General features: G+C 38.5%; 1 protein-coding gene across 1 annotated transcript in view; it reads right to left on the bottom strand.

Moving 5' to 3' along the window:
* Positions 1-19735, bottom strand: part of LOC100544389 (extracellular sulfatase Sulf-1) — an 83530-nt gene that overhangs the window by 29586 nt on the left and 34209 nt on the right. The window lies entirely within an intron of this gene.

The following is a 19735-nucleotide window of genomic DNA, read 5'->3' as shown; positions in this document are numbered from 1 at the left end:
TCACTACCTGCTGACAGCTGTCAAGCTTTGCTCTTTTGGTTATCCAAAGGAGCAGAGATTGAAGGGTGAGTGTGAACTATGGGTATATCAGTATGCAGCCAGGAAACGTCTGTGAATTTTAATACACAATTTTGGCTGTAAAAAGACAGTTCTGGAATTCTGCTTTCCTTTTTTTTTTTTCCTTTGGTTTTACAATTCATTTTTCATAATTGACAGCGGTCAGCTTAAATGTAAAATTAAAATTAGAAGCATTGATTCCATGGATAGAATAAGAGTTTTTCTTGATGGTTGTGCTTGGATCACTTAAAAAACAACATTAAACCACAAAAGAAATATCTCTAAAAACACAGAACTGCCAAGAAGTTCATCTTTAGATGTAAGCAGTAAAATCTTATGAAGATTAGCTGTTAGCTAACGTTCAGCATGCTCTGTTTTGCTTTTGGGCTAAAGAGTCAGTGCTGAGTGTGAAATCTTTTGCATCTCAATTGTTTTCATTAAAAAAGAGAAAGAGGCAGTTCTTGAAATGGTTTATGGCTCTTGAGGGATGTGATTAGTGGGCATGGTGGTGATGACTAGATGATCTAAGTGGACTTTTCCAATCTTAATAGATTCTATGATTCTATGATTGTTGAGTATTTCCCGGTGCAATATCAAAACCTGTCTTTAAGGATACATTCAGCACCCTAAGCAGAGATAGCCAAAGATTCATTTTGGATTCTTCCTCTTTCAAAGTCTTTCTTTTCTAAATACTGAGTATTTGGATTTGCGCTTTCCTGAACTCAGTACAGATAAAAATCATGTGTTTAGAGATATAGAGATCTAAGAGAGTGATTCAGAGCTCCCTGAGCATGAAAGGTCTTCCATTTGTATGAGCGGGAGCATTTCACTGAGTTACTAAATTATAATCAAATGAGAGATATTTCTCATTCTACATGTCTTTATTTTGGACACAAGGTTGGCTTTTCCTTTTCCCCCCCTCTTTTTCTTCCTTTTTTTTAATTAGCTCAGACATTTTTGAACTGTCAGTTTATGACAGAGCTCAGCTGCAAAGTGCTTGTAGGTGTTTGGATGAGAGTGCACTGCTGTGCTACTGTAATGCACGGTAGCAGGAGCAGGGCCACTGTGCACTTTCATGCCTCTCTGCATTGGAGATGAATAGTTGTTAGAGCAATTCCTCATTCCTCTGCTTGGTCAGCCCTCTTCTCTTGCAAACCTGCTGTTTACGAGTAAGTTTTTCCTCCAGGTATGCACTTACTGACACTGATAATAGATTTAGCCCCTCTGGAAATTCTGAAACAGACACTTCAAAGCAGGTGAGACTTCCTCATTTGGAAAACAAAACATAAACAGGAGATAAAACTTGTTCATAGAAGTTATAATCCTTTGCTGTCTGTAGCTCTCCTCACAGCTTGTGCTCTCTACCATCTGGCCCACAGTCTTCAGGGCACTCACATTCAGGCGCTGTCTGACAGCAGGATGCTCGCGCTCTACATGACCAAGTGGGAAGCACCTGAAGGGAACCAGATAACTGGGAACAGCCATTTTGGACACAGAAGTGAGCAAGTTTTGTCAAACACAAAATTCAGTGTCACATCTCCAACTATTTTCCTCATATGTTGAGAAATGTGTAGTAACCAAGGTTTCATAAAAAGTAGTAATGCTGGTATGGATTTTTACCCATATGTATCACAGGTGGGCATCTATACAATGGGACAGCTAAAACCATCTTATCTTAATTTGTTTGAAAGCAAGGCAACTGGAAGGTGATGGGCTCTTGAAAATCTCAGAACATATCTTCATTTTTTCAGCTTACATTTTTTAGTGCTTTGAAATTTCTAATGAAGCTGGAAAGGAAATCAGGCAAATTATGCCTCATATGATGTGGTCAGCTGTGATCACTTCACCAACAGCTGAAGGCAAAGGATGCATTTATATGTATGTATATACAGATAGAAATCCATCCATCTATATGTATGTATATATAGGTAGAAATCCATTTATTTAGATTTTTGTTGGGTGGTGCAATAGGCTGTAAACAAGTGGGAAGAGGTAGTTATCTTATTTTAGTTCTTTGGAATTTTCCCCCCACTTTTTTAAGCTTTTTCATACTTCTCCAATATCTCAAAGGGCTCTGAGTTAGGAATACTGGAATTGCCGAAGTATTAATTAGCTTTGACTCCTTTTTGACATTACACAAAAAACTATTCACAGTGAGGATTTTGTGAATTACTGTGGAGTCATGGCTTGAGGGACTGATATATAGAAGTACATAGGAGAAAGAAGTGATGTAGAAGCTTGAGGACTGAGGAAGTGATTAAAGACTGAGCATAAAGTTGGAAATACCTATCCTCATTTCTGAAAGGAATATAGACCTGACCTCAGTGGAAGTTGGGGCCACTGCCTTGAGGAGCAGCAATACGCTGTCTTCAGGGGTGCAGTGGCTCCTGGCTCCTGTGGAACCTGGCGTTTTGTCTTGAGCCAAACTGCATCAATGTGCCAGTCTTGAGCCAAATATGAGTTTGCCTCAGTGCCAGGCAGTTCTGCCTCTACTTTCAGAATCTTGGTGGGGCTAGAAAGTACACATAGGTCCAATTTGTCCAATCAGTTCCCAGCCCTGAGACCAAAGTTCTTGCTGATTTTTCTTAAGAGCTGTGAACAGGCTGCTTCATACTGGTTAAGCCACTATCTTCAAGCTGATCAGTAATACCCTTCCTTTGTACCACACTCCTCCCAGCATGTATAAGAACTGACTGGAGTTGTGGAGAAATTTGGGGGTTTTATCTGATAAGTTGTATGAGACAGCAGCTCTGCTAAACTTTGTATTCAGAATGCAGAACTCAGGGGGACAGTACAGATCAATATGACAGCCTGCTTTGAGCACTAACTAAATGCAAGTTCTCAGGTTCCTGGAAATTTTACTTCAGATAATTCCCCTCTATATCATTTGCACTCAGGCAGCTGAATATTTTGGTTCAATGCCTACACATGCTCTGGAGACAAATCTTTCCTGATTGAAGTCTGTAGTGCACCTTATATGCTTTTATGTTCAAGCATTCATTTAGAACAGCTTTTAGAAATGTTCATGCTGGGAATATAAGAGCAAATAATCCATATCAAGAGACTTTCGGTCTTGTGAGTTTTGGATAATTGTGCCCTAAGCTTTATTCTGTTTGTGGCATACACTGTTACTTCCCATTGACCTCTGGGAAACTTGGGATTTTTTCTCAGGAATCACAAAAGGGCAAGGGGATAATTCACACAAGGAAAACAGTATGGCTTTGTTTTTCAAATAAGCAGAATGATTTATTAGTAGAAGTGCAAATAATGCAGTACAGTAAGTCTTGGGGCTGAATCCTGTTTCCTGTGAAATGATCTATGAAAAGGGGAAACCTGAGTCTTCATTCAATGCAGTGGGAATGCACGTATGTCCAGACTATTGCTCAACTTCTTGTTAATAAGAGCCAGAGCCTCTGTGAGCATCCAGTGCGGCTTTCAAAGAGAGGAGCTCCACAAAATGAACAAAGTGGCTTGCCACATCCTTCCTGCTCTTTCACCACTCGCACACCCTCTCGCAAGACTGAAGACAGCTCATCGGTAACACTGTTCAGAGATGTGTGTCTGCTGACCTACCTTCCCCAGCGCCCTGGAGAACGCAGGCTCTTTCTGACCACAAAAAGGAAGATGTGACTTGACCCTTTTAGTGAAATTTTCAGAACGACTCTATCCAGAAGAAATGCATTCCTATTGTAATAGCTGTATTTTAGGCCAAAAATAGAGCCAGGAACAGCCATTCATTATGCAGCACAGCTAAACAGAGCAGACGTTTGAAAGAGCAAGAAATGAAATAGATAAGATGTACTCAGATCTCAGGGCCTGCTTGTGGAGCTGTGGGGGATAGCTGCTGCGTCAAAGGATTAACCCTCAGTCACAAAATACAATTTCTTAATTGTATTCTCACAATCCGAAAAGACTGAGTAAATTATTACTGTATAATGACAAATACAAAAATGCCAATAAGTCATGAGTTTCCGGGGCTGCTTTTAGATCTAAGCCACCTTTTGTCTACAGGTTTCTGGCTGAATGTATGTGATCTTAGAAGAAATGAATTATTTGGTTACAAGTTTTACGAGAGAAGCATTTTGCTTTTTCAACCTATATGGCATTTTGTTTAAAAATCCACCTTACTTTTATTAAAAGCATGCCTTTCATTAAAAAACCCTAAGAATGCAAGATTTCATTTCAAATTGATTTGCCATTTTTTCACCTTTTTGATCCTACCTTTCATCCCCAGAACTAAAATATTTGCTTGGGAGTAACCTAAATGATCCTCTTTCTCTCCTTAATTTTTCACTTCAGGCAGTGAATGAAAAATCAGTTATATGCATAACCATTATAATGTCTTTCTAACTTACTTAATGGAAAACATTCAAAGGTCTCCTGGAACATCATCCAAGTGTTTTAACATTTTCCACCCTAAGAATAAATACGTGAAAAATCACTCCTGGCTGAAATACCCCCACCTTGTACTCACATATTTAGTAAACTGCTGAAAGCAAAACTATCTTACTGTTATATATGGACCATAGTTTTAAAACACATCAATTTCAAATATTGTAATAATTCACATAAAAATTAATCTTATGTGTCCTTTTACAGCTGATTTTGACAAGCATGTATTTCCTAAAGTCTGGAATTAAACCTTATAAATACTATTAAATAATATTTGTTAACTCATTTTCCAAATCTGTCTCACATTCTGATATTGTTTCAGAACCACTGCCTTCTCTGAGTTTAAAGTACTTGCCTGGCAGAAATTACTGAAAGATGCATGAGGAAATGAAGTAGCAAATAAGAATTTCTTCTCACCTAGTTCCACGTCTTGGTCATCTGTGAGCACAAGGATGATATTTGGTCTGATATTTTTTCGCTCCTGCTGCACACGGCCTCTGAACCTCAGGGACTTGAGAGTGGAAGAATGACTTGTCAGCAGTTCAGTACTGAGCACTGCCAAGAGGAGTGCAAACCAAGAGGTCTTCATAGTATTTCCAGTATTTCAATGAAAAAAACAATCCAGAAGTGCCTGAACTCTAGTTTTCAAGACCTGCAAGGAGGAAAAGAAATTCTGTTCAAGCAATAATTAAACTTCCAGTCACACAGTGAGAAGATGATACTCAGGGAAGTCAAACCTGACACATACTGTCTGACATGACTATAAGCCATATTGTTGAATAGGAGCTTTAATCTATCATTTTCTAAGAATAAACTTGGTCCTTCTGCAACTACACTTTCTCCTGGTATATTCCTCATAGTGCTCCTTCTCCTACACCCCATGCTTCTTTTTATGCAGCATGTTCTGTACAATCAGTACCTGGGCACAGTACAAAATTGCTGGGATGCAGACGTGTTCAGAACATCTGTAGGAGGAGCCCTGCAAGAAGGAGAAAGCAGAAGGTCTGTCAGTCAAAGACCTCAGCGCTGTGCCTGTGCTTCAAAGTCTCCAGAACTGTTCAGAACAGCTTCTTCCTCTGTCCTGAAATAGAAGAATAAAAAAAAATTTGCATTCCCCTCAGCTCACCAGCTTAATTTAATACTATACATACCCATGCAGCGATTAGATGGCACCTTGGCTGCTAGAGATCAAGGAGATACGCATCCTGTCATCAAACACAGGTGCTTTTGCAACATTTATAGGCAGCCTGAGATTCTGCAAATAAGAGTTAATTCCAGCTTATGGCACCTGGCAAGCGATAAAGCTATTTTAGCTTAACTCACCTGCACAAGCGGCTAAACCCTTACAAAGCAGAGAGGAGAGCTAGGCTGTCATTTGCAATCTGCACTAGATCACGACATGAAAAGTCATCTTCCCTCTGACAAGAAAGCTCATATTAAGTGACAGTCCAGATGATCTTACCCAGCATTGTGAAGAAGCGTAACTGTCCCTCAATCAATCAGCAGTGGACCCGCATGCCTCATCCATAATGCACGGTACCCCTGGCGCAGCCTTGTCCTTGATACTCCGTTTCCAGACTCGGCTGGGTGCGTTATTGGAGCCCCCTCTCCATGCCTGTCAGTCACACAGCCTTGCTTTTGTAAGACCCAATGCAAGCACAGAGGCTTGCCTTTGCTGCAGCAGATTTAAACCTGCGGCTGAGAATGACTGATTGGCCTGGGGAGGAATGGGCAGCCACTCATACTTGAACATTTTTTGCATTACTGAGCGAAGCACTGCAAAACCGTCCCGTTACACAATGGAAAGGAGGAATTTCTGGGGGCAAAAGGGAAGCGGGGGGAAAGAAACAGTGGAGTCAAGCCTGCTCCCTCCAGGGTACTGACCTGCCACATATATAATTTTGGGACTACAGATGAAGCACGGTGACATCAGTCAGTAAACCCCCCACCACCCAAGTCCAAGAACATTCAAGAAGTCTGCTTATGGGGAAGGGGAAGGCTGCATGGGAACTGGGGTGGACATGATATAATTAGACTGGAGCACCATTCAAAAGATCTGTGCTCCCAAGCTGAGTTGTGTATTAAGACAAAAAACATTAACAATAAACCCACAACTAAGTGCAAAGAGTGTAACAAAAGAAAAAAAAAAAAAAAAGAAAGAAGTCTCATCACTCACCTAAAAATACATTAATAGGAAGGTGCTCTAAATTTCAGGGAAGAAGCCATAGGAGAGGGAGGGGAAGGGATTTGGTATCGGACTGCTAGGAAAAGGATTGTGTTCTTGTTTTCACGTACACCTTTTATTTTAAGCTTCACAAGCTAAACAGTTTCATGCTTCTCACTCTGGCAGGCTGTAATTACACCAGAAGAGTGTGAATGTCTTTAAAAGGAAAATCCAAGTGTCTGTTGCAGAGAGATCTTGTCTTTCATTGTCTCTGCTCCATCAAACATTGCAGCTTCTGATGAGCACTGTAGCACTGCAAAGCCAATATCGGGGCTGGGCACTGAAAATTACATGCCATTTGGATGATTACACAACACTCAGGTAAGCAGACTGGAAGTCTGTCATTAGCCCAGACTGACTATTAAAAATACTTCAGTTTTCCTGTATTTTGTTCTAAGCTGAGCACAGAAGCCAACAAAAGCACTGAAGAACAAGGTTACCGAAGAATTAAGCATTCTTCTGACAGACACCAGGCACTACATGCTCTTGGTGCAAAGGAGAAATATGATTTCTCTACGTCTGATCTTTAAATAGCAAAACTTTGACTCACCTCACAAAGAGTGAAAGGATACGTGAAGTGAGACTCAATGTTTAGTTTCTTACATCAGTTGTACTGTACAGCAAACTTTTTCAGACAATGTTGACCCAGAAAGTGCAGTCATCCTGACTGCACTGAGCAAACATTGGCACCAACGTGTTTGAATAATCCCCCACAGTACGAAACTGCAAGTTCTTGACAATTACATCTTAGTGCTAATAAAATTCACACTAATGCAAATTAACATTGACAAGCATTATTCATTTTACCCTCTTTGGGAAGTGCTGTTTTTTATAAAAAATCATTTAGCTTTAGTTTTTTTGAGCAAGCCAGGGCTACCTTAAACAATTCTATTATGGAAAAATGAGTATGAAGAGTTTCTTTTCCAACTATCTAATTTTTTTCGCCTTGATGGATAAAGGAAACGATAAAGACTGATCTGTATGTATGAAATTAGTTAACCAAGTTTCATTGGATTGTTCTTGCACACGAGCACAGTAATACCACCTTTTGTCACTCATAATAATTTCATTTTTACATAAGACAAATCTTTATTTGGAAATATTCTTTGAGAACCTGCCCTCTTACAGTCTGATTCCCAGTTCCAGAAGGAAATGAAGTAAAGAAAACTGTCAAAATACAGCCATGACAGGGAAGATAAGGCTGCAATGTTTGTGTTGGATACTGTCTGGTAGTCTACAAGTGTCCCTACAGACACTGTAATTCGTTTTGGGAAATAGACAAAAATATGAGAAATTATAAAAGAGATCTTTTCAAATTCACATGCGGATGTAAACGTAACAAATATTGTGTAGTGTTCAGAAATCAAGACTGCAATAGGAAATGTTTTCCTTGAGCAGAATTTACAAATACTAATTGTAACTTCTATACATATGCTATTTTATAGATATAAGTTACATTTTTCCAAAAGATTGTACCTTTGACAACTGAAACATTGTCAACAAATAAATGAAACCAGAGCAGCAGGAAATCCAGAAACTCTTTTTCCTCATCTGGATGTAATTTTTATTTTAGTCACTCCCTCCCCAGAAGCACAAATTCATAGTTTGTACTCACCTTTAATGGGACAGAATCTGAAAACTTGGTTCTTTACTTGGTTCTATGTTGCTAGTATTATAACAAGCAGTTCAAGGACTCGTTGGCATGGAGAATTAATTACCCGTGAAACTTAAATTACACTGGCAAAGAAGGGCCACTTTTTGTCAGTGGAATAAAAAAACTAGGAGGACTTTATTTCAAGGTCTCTTTAGTGACCAGGAGGAAAAGCGAAACATAGAATAATATCTTTTGAAACTATCTGTACATTTTATATTCATTTTAGTCAAGAAGTGTTTAAGGTTTTTTTTTTTTTTTTTGTATTTAATTTGGAACACAACAAATGACAGTCTGTTTTGAAAAAAGGTCATTTTCACTTTGAAAAATCCAAATTGTTTTGACATGCACATTTTTTACTGTGCTCACCCAAAATGCCACTTAGTGTTTGGCCAATAAAAGTCTGTCCAAGATCATGCATTTTGTTTATTAAACAAAGTTACTGAATATCCTTAAGTGTATTTCTCCATTATAAGCTTCAAAGATGTGTGGACTTCACTATTTTCATGCATTTCAAATGTGGCCTTCACATATCCTTGTATTGAGAATCTGCCTTACATGAACAGATTTCTTTCTTGTTTATAAATCTGAAGGCAAATGTGGGGATAATGAGTATGGCTTCTGGATGTACAGCTGTCCCCAAGACCATGACATACACAGTGCTCCAGCAATGCACAACCAAGTGGTAACAAAGGGTTGACAACTTTATCTTCCCTACATCACATTTCTAGTGTTTTCTTACAACTGTGAAGAGGACGGCATGTGATCCAAAGTCACAGTTAAAGCCTTACAAACAAAAATGGATCTACTCTGGACAAGGAAAGACATATTAATAATAAGACTAACATAGACTGTGGATTGTGGAGCTGAGAACCAGAATTCAAATTTTAGTTCCCCTAATGTTAGAAATATATATGCCCAGAAAATTATGAATGTGAAGTATACCAGAGATCCCAAATGAAGGAACTCCCTCCTACTGTGATGGCAATTTCATAGTTAAGTGCTTTGTTCTTCGTTACTATCCAGTATCCTATTGATTATTATGCCATACTTAAGTTTCCTGATTCCACAAATTGTTGTATATAACTAAGACATATTCCACATATAAATGTTGTGATACTTAGGAAATTTTTGAGATTTGCAGACAAACATTAGAAACTTGGATGAATATTATCAAAACCATGGAAAAAAAAAAAACAACAACGGATACCTTATCATTGCATATGATAAATTGTCTTATGCCTTTTATGCAAAAGACTATTTTGGATATATATATATATATTTAATATGTGTAAATAAATGGATAAAAATCTTCAAACACACAAAATATTAAACATCAATCATGACAGGTGTATGATCATTCTTTCCTGATCCCAAGCAGAAGAGTACTATCATCATATGTATTTTACGTATGATCAGTTGACTTTACAGTTTTATCTTTAACGAAGATTTTTGACAGGAATATGTCCCTAGAGTTCTCTGTTTCCTTAAAACCAGAATTTCAACAAGAAAAGTAGAAGAGCAAATCACAACAAAAAGAATCCCGAATATCCAGAAAAAGCAGAGAAAGGTCAGGTGCATGTAATACACTGTAAGCTTGGTGCCACCCTCCTGCTGCTGCCAGATGGTGGACCACAAAGATGACTGGAGGGCTGGAGCACATCTCCTATGAAGAAAGGCTGAGGGAGTTGGGCTTCTTTAGCTTGGAGAAGAGAAGGCTCGGTGAGACTTCACTGTGACCTTCCAGTACTTGAGGGGAACTTAAAAGCAGGAGGGGGATCAAATTCTTATACAGTCTGGTTGGGACAGGGCAAGGGGGAATGTCTTAAAACTAAAGGAGGTGAAACTTAGGTTAGCTGCTTGGAAAAAAATATTTATTCAAAGGGTGGTGAGGTGCTGGCACAGCTGTCCAGAGAAGCTGTTGATGCCTCATCTTTGGAGGTGTTGAAGGCCAGGTCGGATGGGGCCCTGGGCAGCCTGATGCAGTGGTCAGCAGCCCTGCTCATGGCAGAGGGATGGAGCTTAATGATCTTTATTTAAGGTTCCTTCCAACATAAGCCATTCTGTGATATGATATGATATTGACAGTGTTTTATAATTTCCAATATGACTTCGGTGTTTAGTCACATTGGTGGGCACCTTGGTCTGGTGCACTTGAAAACCTGGTGAGACTGCCCATAAGGTCAGACATCTTCATCATATGCATCATGTTAAATGGAGGTGGCTTCACCCACCAAGGTCCTCACAAAGGTCAGGATCAGTGGTTTACACTTGTCACTTTCAGTTCTTTGCTTGAAATTAAAACTTGTCCATCTAGAAATCCTGCTGCACTCAAGAACGTTTTGCCTATGTGGAAACTTCAAGGTGAAAGGGAGTGAAGAGGGTTTTCTCAACCCTCAACATATGTACAGCTTCTCAGAATCTTTGATGTTTATGTCTAAGGGCGGATGGGCTTCTCAAACTCTTACATAGTCTGAATCGTAACAGGTGGGCAGTTAGTTAACAACAAAATCCAATAAAACCCAACAAAATCACAAAACTAGTAATTTCATGATGATTGTACAGATAGATTGAAATTACATAATAAATTTTCAGGGAAGAGACACCAAAGCAGCCTAGCAATTCAGAAATCTCGTTTAAAATCATATGGCCTGGATGACTAAAGGATTGTAACGCTCGACAACAACAGTAAGGCTAACAACTCTCAATTACACCAACACAGTGAAGTTCTTAAGTGGAAAAAGCTGTTGACAGATGACTGTTTTGAGTTTAGTAACGTTAATGCTTTTCTCACATCTTACACTTGTATCTTTTATTTAAAAGGAAAACACTGCAATCTCAGGCTACCAGGCACAAAAGCATAAATCTGCAGGCCAGTTTCCTGTGGGAATATCGAGCCTGCAGCCATGGGAAACACATTTATGTACAGCAGAAGTGAGGAAAAAAACAGTATCTACCATCTCTTATTAAAGGTTAATCCTCTAATCTTAGTTGTAAAGTATAGGATTTACAGTGAACACAAAGAATGCAGTTCCTCTCTAGGTCTAATCTAATCATTATCTATTGGATTTCCAACACACCTTATTAATCAATCAGTTATCTGCTCAACTTCTAAATGTAATCTGTGTATTGTAATGATGTATCTTTGGTGCCTCGGGCTAGATTAATTTAAAGTAACTATAATTTAAACTAATTGCAGGCAGGGAGAATCATAACCTTATATTATTGTTAAGTTTTTGCATTGTAATTTCACAAACACAGACAGGAAAGGAAAAAGCCTGCAGTGACTTGAAAGTCTAATGCACACTTTCTAACCTACTTTTACAACTTCATACAGGTTGAGGGATATTCTTAGTAGGTAAAAGTTTCCAGCACTTCATATGTCAAACAGCAAACTCCAATAACATTTTAAAAATACATAGCTGTAGAAGAAATTAACTGTCTTTGAGAAAAGGAAAATACGTCCTTTATTTTAATGCTATTAATATGGTTAAAAAACATTAAAGCAAATAAAAATATTTTTATATTAACCTCAAATCTGTGAACAAGTTTTAAAAGAAAATTCTCACATACTTCTTGGCAAAAAAAGAATGTCTCCTGTTAATTTACAAGGTTCTAATAATATACAGTTTCTCAAATCTATTTCTCACCATCTGATTTACTTTGTTTTAGAATTTCATATTTCAACACAACCAAGAAGTGCACTTGTCATGCAAAAGAGGTTGGTATAATTGAGCCAGATGACGTGCCCCACAAGTAAAATCAGCCATTCATGAAAGCTGGTCACCAGAGGCCATTTCAAACAATGCACATTTCAAAGTAATCTAAAGTAATCCCTTTTCTCTACTGATTTGGTTTCCAGGCAGTCCTAAGCACATGTGTGCAGCAAACAGGAGGCTTATTAAAACCTGATGTTATATTGGAAGTTATAATGCCATTGCCTTGTGATTGAATTCTGTGTCTGAGAGTCTTCAAAGAGATGAAAAAAAAAATCAATTAAATTTATATGCTTATTAAACATGAGTGTCATGATACGTGCAGTTTATTAGCACTTGCTAAATAATTAAGACCAAGAAAGATAATTAGATGTGCACTAGACTCCAAACAGGCTTCTGATATCAGGTTTTCTTAACCTTTAAAGAAAGTGGCTTTCCAGCTACCAGGTAGTATAATTGCTAAAAGACTCCAAGTGTATTTCAACTATAAAGAGTAACCTTTGTGTACGAAGGAATTTAAGGTAATTTTAAAATTCCTTTTAAAAACCACATCTCTTTGCTATATCCCCGCTCAGATCAACAGTGTGGGCCATTATGAAAACATGCTGTACAATAACATACTAATAATTCAGTGATCCAGTAAGGAGTCTTGCACTGGGAGATCGTATCACAGAGGTGAACAACAGCAACACAGTTTGCACGTTTCTTTAAGTTCCCTTTTAAGTCCACAGGACTTAGAAAGCATGCAAGAGAACAGCTTTTCCTGCCTCATTTAGATAGACTACTCTTGAAATTCAAAAAAGTTGCTTCTTAGGTACATTTATGCCTCCTCAAAAATCTGCAACACTCTTTGAAATAGGGATTTTTTGCTTTTTTATTTGGTGAACAGTTTGTTTTCCTAATGGACACGATTAACCTGAATATGAATATGTCGTCTTTAGCACAGAGTATCTATGGATCCACTTACGTATGACAAGACAGAGAACATGGCAATTTCCTTGTCATAACATACACAGCTTCACTACTGTATGGACAAGTTAAGGTAGGTTGTGCTGTAACCACAGTAAGGACTGAAGCATGAAGAAATGGCAGTGCAAAGCTACATAAGCTGTGTATTTAAACATAGCAGCACCTGTACTCTTAGGAGAGAATCTCAGATGTACTTTTACTGATAACACAGATGCCTGGGCCTTTCACAGACACAATGGGGATTTAGGTAGCTGCCATCCACTAGATACTCAGGAAAATTTGGCTGTTCCTGTAGGTGCTTTTGAAAAACTTACTCTATTATACTACAGTATAGAAAGCAAACTTGTTCTTGGCATCAGTACTTTGCGTACTTACAGTCACTACAAGAGTGCTATATGCACATATATACACTACAGACTACATATGGTATCTGCTGAGTTTCTCTTTCACTTCCAGCTCTGACGACAAATTCTCATATATTCTAGGTTTTTTTGGATTAGTCCCACTATATTCAAACTGAATTTAATTGGAATACTAAGATTGACTCAGTTCGTCAGGTCCTGAGTACTCTCTTTTAAGGAAGACCTTCCTCATTAGGTTGCTTCTCTCTGTGAAGTGGGTTTTCCAGTCCAGTCAAATGAAGTTGTACCTTCACTGATTTACATGTAAAAATAACTTGGTAGACCAATAGATGTGTTTTTAAACAAGTTCCTCCTTAACAAACCTATGCAATAGAGAAATCACCGCAGCAATAGCAGTAAACAGTCAAACAAAACAAAACAATGCTACAAAAACAGATGCTTCATATCCTCTTCTGTGAAGATTAGTCAGTGAGGAAGTTGCACTGACTTAAGGCTGAGAAGCACTCCACCCTTGCATCAAACTTATTTTTATTCACTTTTGTGATCAGGAGCCCTCGGTGTTCTCCAAGCTGTGCTCCCTGTGGAGTGCAAAGTATAGCACCAGCCCAGGAACATGGGGTCTTTTGTCAGCTTATCCCAACAGGCCTTGCAACCCCTCTTGCCTGCTGTCACCTTGCTGTTCCACTGTCCTCACTCGAGCACATACCTGGGTGTGCTTTACAGGCACTCTCAGAGGGACTTGTGGCTGACCCACTGCTATGAAGACCAGAAGATCATCTTCATGTAGTAGCTTCACCCCCATATTAGGAGCATTTCAGTAGCTATGTTCTACCAGGTGAAAAAAAATTGTCACAGGAATGACAGCAATGATGAGTGAGGAATACAACAGGTGGATTTCAGAGTCAAGATTTTCAAAGCAGCACCCAAGTCCTTAGATTTCGATACACATGTTCTGCTGTGCTAAATAAATATATCTACTGGGTTGAACAGAACTGCTCACCTTCTTAAACCACCCTCTTGTGGATTCTTCAGTAAACCCCTGGCATGAGGATTCTTTAAGGTCTTTGCTGAGTATTTCAAAATAAGCTAACCAGTACTGGTACTTGAGAAAAGACCAAACGGAAGCATCTAGATATTAAGTTCCATCTGAAAATTAGTATTTCTATTAAAAAAAAGCTTGAAATAAGAGCCACACTTTCCTGTTCGAGGACAGAATATGCTATATACAGCTTATCTGCCTGTGGAATACCAATTCACTCAGCCTGCATTCTGGATATCTCAAAGAGTTGTTTGAAAATAATCTTCAGTCTGAGATCTAAGAGACTCAAAAATGACTTGCTGAAATTATTCTGTGAATAACTTTATCTCAGAAAATATTTTGAAAAGGTAGCATATATATATGTGCTTTCATTTTCTAAGTGAAAATGCCTGTGGAAAGACTTTCTTCATCTTTCAAGTGTGCACACAGGTATTTTCAGATTCACAGTCCTGGATTCCGTAGATGAGAGCAGTTTTAAAGCATGGAACCTGATGATAATACACTCAAGCACACATATTTTTATTTCCAGCGCTCTTCTTGCTATTTTTTAGCAGTAAAGAGACATGATTTTATATAATCTTTACAGAAGATATACATCTTTCTTTATAGACAGTAAATTGCAAGCCTGCTCATGAGCCAAGATTCTACTAAGATGCCTGACGCAGCACAGACGGAATTATTTTCTCCAGCAGCGATGGAGTGGGCAGACAACCTTATGTTCCAGCACCTGACTGTGCATTATGCAGATCAAGGAAAACTGGAATGGAAATTCTTAATAGTTAGGTAGAAAGCTCCTGAATACTATGGAATGAATCAAGAATGGAAAGGACCAGGATATATCAGAATTACTCCCAGTGATGAAGAGGAGATAGAAAGGCAAGGACAGAATGACAGTGCTTTCCTTCATTTTGTTTAGGAAGGAATTTGTGAAGCATCCCAGTTTACAGTGATTGCTGGGAACTATCAGTGCTTGCTTCACCGGACTTCTTTTTTTTTTCTAAATGTAAATGAGATGTTCTTATATAAAAAGTATCTCATAAACTGCATTTCTCTCTTACATCAATGACCTGATTCAGGAGTGCTCAAACCAGTATATAGATAATCCACTTCTTTGTCCTTAGTGGGCTCAGCTGTGAGGTCAGATGAGGCTGCTCACAGCTTCACCAACTCAAGTCACGAAAACCCCCAAGGATGGACACTGCCTAAATGCTCTGGAGCCCTATTCCGGTGCTTGGCTGTCCTGAGGGTGATTTTTTTCCCCTTTATTTCCAATCTGAACTTTTGTTTAACTTATGTCCATTGCCTCTTGCCCTCTTGGAATGCGTAATTCTCAAGGACTGGTCTCTGTCTTCTCCATTTGGGCATTTGGGGGCTGCTGTGAGCCCCTCAGTGCTATCTCTGCTCCCTGATGAACAATCCTACTCCCATAGCATCTTCATACAGGTCAAGTACTCCAACTTCCAGCCATCTTGAGAGCCCTCTGGTGAACACAGATCACCACTGATTTCTTTCCTACACTGAGGGCCCAGAACTGGACACATCATAACAGACACCACCTAACGAACCACAGAACCTTTCCTTCTAATCTAAATGAATCACTGAAGATTTTCAAATAATCTGATAGTCTGAAATGATGACTTTTCTATTTCTAATTATTTCTCAACTTTTCAGGATCAGGAATGAAGAGTGCCATAGAAGATGCTGCTTTTGCTATAGTTACAGGCTTATCAAAATCCAGAAGGTAGCAACAGACCAGTAGGCTGTTTTCTGAAAGACACAGGCAAGTCCCAGAATTCATCATTCACCGAATCACACTCGTGTCTCTCATTACAAACAAGTCTAAGGGCCTTCCTGCTGACCTCCCATTGCACTTACTTCATCACTGTACACCGCTTTTAAGAAATCTCCAACATTTTCTCTTGCATTAAAAAGTCTGAAATGTTAAGGGTTAAATTTTGCTCCTTGGTTATGGGAATTAGCCAAAATTTCAGGCTTTATATGAGCTGGGGAGAAGTTTTACAACATTATTACTTAAATGGTCATTATTTCAACAGAACAATGAAAGCTGATTTTGGAGATTTTTGTTTTGTTCAGTTAATAAAGCTGAGTGATTAATGGAGCTAACATTTGAAAAAGAAGTACAACTTTGTATATCAGAAAAGTTGAAATCCCCTCTGCTCGAGGCCCCATGTAAATGTAAAGAGCACAGCTGGAATGAAACAAATGATCTGACTGGTTTCTGATGTGCTGGGTGGTGTAAATGGTTCACACTAACCACACTGCACACTCATAATATAGGAGCTAATTCATCTGCCATGAATACATTCCTGTGTATGTTGTCCTTTAAAATAAACAAGCAAAAATGAGTAATTTATCAGGAGATAAATGCTTGTTTTTCCAGCGGGATGCCTTCTATCCCATATGGCTGATTTTAAAGTCTAACTCTAGGTAGCCTAAATCATCTGTTACACTAGATGAAACTCTTACTGCTTTAAAATATGGATTTTCAAATTTTTAGCACTGTCAACAAGTTCCAATTGTTCTTGAAAATATCACTCAAGTTGGTTAGTAGTTTCTTAGAAGACTGTAAAATCCTAAGTACACTGCTACAGATGGTGTAAAATGACAGTTTTCCAAAGCTTCTATTTACAAAGGCATTGCATTTGCAGGAAGTCTTTATCTTTAAAATTAAGAATGTTGTAACCACAATAAAGCAGTTTTACAGGAAAAGTCTTCTGGAAAAAGACTAATCATAACCAGCCCTGTATGTAGTAAGCTCTACAAATGCTGTTTGTTTCTTAATACTCCAAAATTTATAAAAAAACAGATTATTCTTGAAGAAATCATTATGATATATTCACATCACTGTGATTAACGTATTTCTCAGTTTTTTTTTTAAATTTATAATAGCAATCAAGTTATTAATTTGCATTTGTTTCCACAGACTCTTCCACTTAGTAAGGGTTACTTATCTAGGCATCTCTGATCATAAGCTCTTAATAACAGATATACTTTGCGATGCAGGTTTCATAGACTACAGACACTCCATTGAACTTCCCTCCAAAATTAGGGGTGTTTTCCATGGCTTACAGTGAAGAACAAACAGTATCTCTTGGGCAGAATATTCAGAAAAACTCTACAGGGAAGTTGTGGCATAATTCTCCCTGTTTTCTGTCCATTTTCTTTTGTGGTAGAAGAATTCTACTCTAAAAATTAACATACAAAGAACTTCCACATTAAAAATGCTCTATTATTTGTATGTCCTGATACAGTATCTGGAAACTGTAACTGACTCTTAGGGAAAATCATGAACACAATTTGAAAAAAAACCCACAACACTTACTGTGGTGTTAAACAGACAGCAGTGCATCAAACTTCAAAGCTACAGAAGGGAGAATAACCTGAAAATGCAACACCATCTTCCTATCTCTGTTCTGTACTTTATGCAATCTTGTAACGTGCTTTAATAAAATTCCCAACTCTCCTCACCATTTCCTTTAAAACTCCAGTGCTTTCAAGCAGACAATATGCCATAAATCCACTCTCGAGACCTGCAGGATGGGGATGACAACACCCATACAGTACGTAGCGTAATCTACCTCTCTGCTGACTGCTCGTGTTACCCCATCTTCTTATTTTTCCACTTTACCGAAGGCTCTTAGAATCTCTTAGAAACCTCTCCCCTGGCTGGTAAAGTACCTTTATGTACTGGTAAAATTTAGACAAAAATACATCAAACGTTACAGGACACACTGAGAGAGAAAGGATGTGAAATGAATGAAAAATGCATTATACCTACATATCATATGGCACCTGATTATGTTTCCATTATCTCCCACATTTAAAACTCTGTTGACCTCTGGTCAGAGGCATTTATCTTAACACTGTGACTATTTGTAAGATCCTTCCACATTTCTCTCCGTGATTTTCTCTCCTGCAACTATGTCTTTAACTATTATATTGAATTACATATTCATCTTTTCATGGCATAGAGCTGGGAAACAGATAAAGCGAAATGTTAGCTCTGGCAATGTGTTTCCTATGGTCTCTAATGTAATTTTTATGTATCTGAAAATGAAATCCTCCCGTGTTTCAAGTAACACCTATAACCACATTTTCAGGGCACAACACAGGCCAATGGCTTCCTGTGGGCCATGGCTGGGGCCTGTGGTTGGGCCTGGCTCAGCGAGGCCAGCGGCAGGGCAGGGAGTGGGGAGTGGGGAGTTGAGGACTGGCCCTGCTTGCAGCCTCACTGGGCAGGAGCTGACAGCCTTGGGGGCTGAAAAGGGGTCCTGGGCTGTTGGTAGGGTGGAGGAGCCCTAGGGATAGGCAGAACTGGGGGATCCTCATGGCCGTGACAACAGCAACACCATCAGCTGTAAATGAGATGATGCTCATGAAAAAGTATCTATCTGTCTGAATGAGAATGAAACCCATTATCTATAAATGCAGAAGCGCTGCCCTAAGAGTTGCAGGGGACAAATACATTTCACCAGGAAAAAGTTCCCAATAAATCAACAGAAGCGGTTATTATATGGGGAAGGGAGTAAATGAAAAGAAACAGAAATTACAATACAGTAGACTGGAGCACGTCACAAGTCATCACCTATAAAAGTATGGTAAAAAAGCGAATCTGTACTATAAATTATGCTATCTTATTTAATATTCAATTCAGTGGTCTATACAAAAATATATCAGTTGTAACAATCAAATGATACAGGTTTTAGCTTACAGGTGAAGACACAGCAGGAAGGCAATCTTAGGAAGCAAACAACCATAACCAAATAGCAAAGAGCTTTTGCTAATGCGTTTTCTTTTTAGCGTGAAATTGCTTAAAACCAAGGCAACTGACTGACTAGTGTGAATCATATGCATCTCCTAGACAGTGTGATAAATGTCACAAGTTAGTACCTAATACCTGCCTAAGGCTTATTACTGAAAAGCTGCTCCTTCTGCCATCTGTTTGGAAAATATCCTGTTGAATAAGACTTTCAGACAAATTTTGAATGTGTTATTTGCAAACTGTTTGTCGGATATAATACTTTCAGTATTTCTGCATGTTCTACAGAAACATCTTTCGTCTAAGTTCCCCAATTCATTGTGTGAACAATTAACTAATTGAGTATCACTAGTGCCAAATAAGTAAGACTGAAAATGGAACAAAGAAAGATCATCTCAACTGTTCTTTCTGCTCCTGCCTAGACATGAGGTTTAGATGTAAAACCTTAGCTTTTCAATCCGAAAATGAATTTCAGTACAATTTTATGATGTGGAAGGAAAACAAAAAAATACTACAAGGGTTTGTTTTCATTGCATTGTGGGGGA

Source organism: Meleagris gallopavo, chromosome 3 (assembly GCF_000146605.3).
Source record: "Meleagris gallopavo isolate NT-WF06-2002-E0010 breed Aviagen turkey brand Nicholas breeding stock chromosome 3, Turkey_5.1, whole genome shotgun sequence".
Classification (NCBI taxonomy): Eukaryota; Metazoa; Chordata; class Aves; order Galliformes; family Phasianidae; genus Meleagris; species Meleagris gallopavo.
This window is presented reverse-complemented; position numbering and strand designations above follow the sequence as displayed.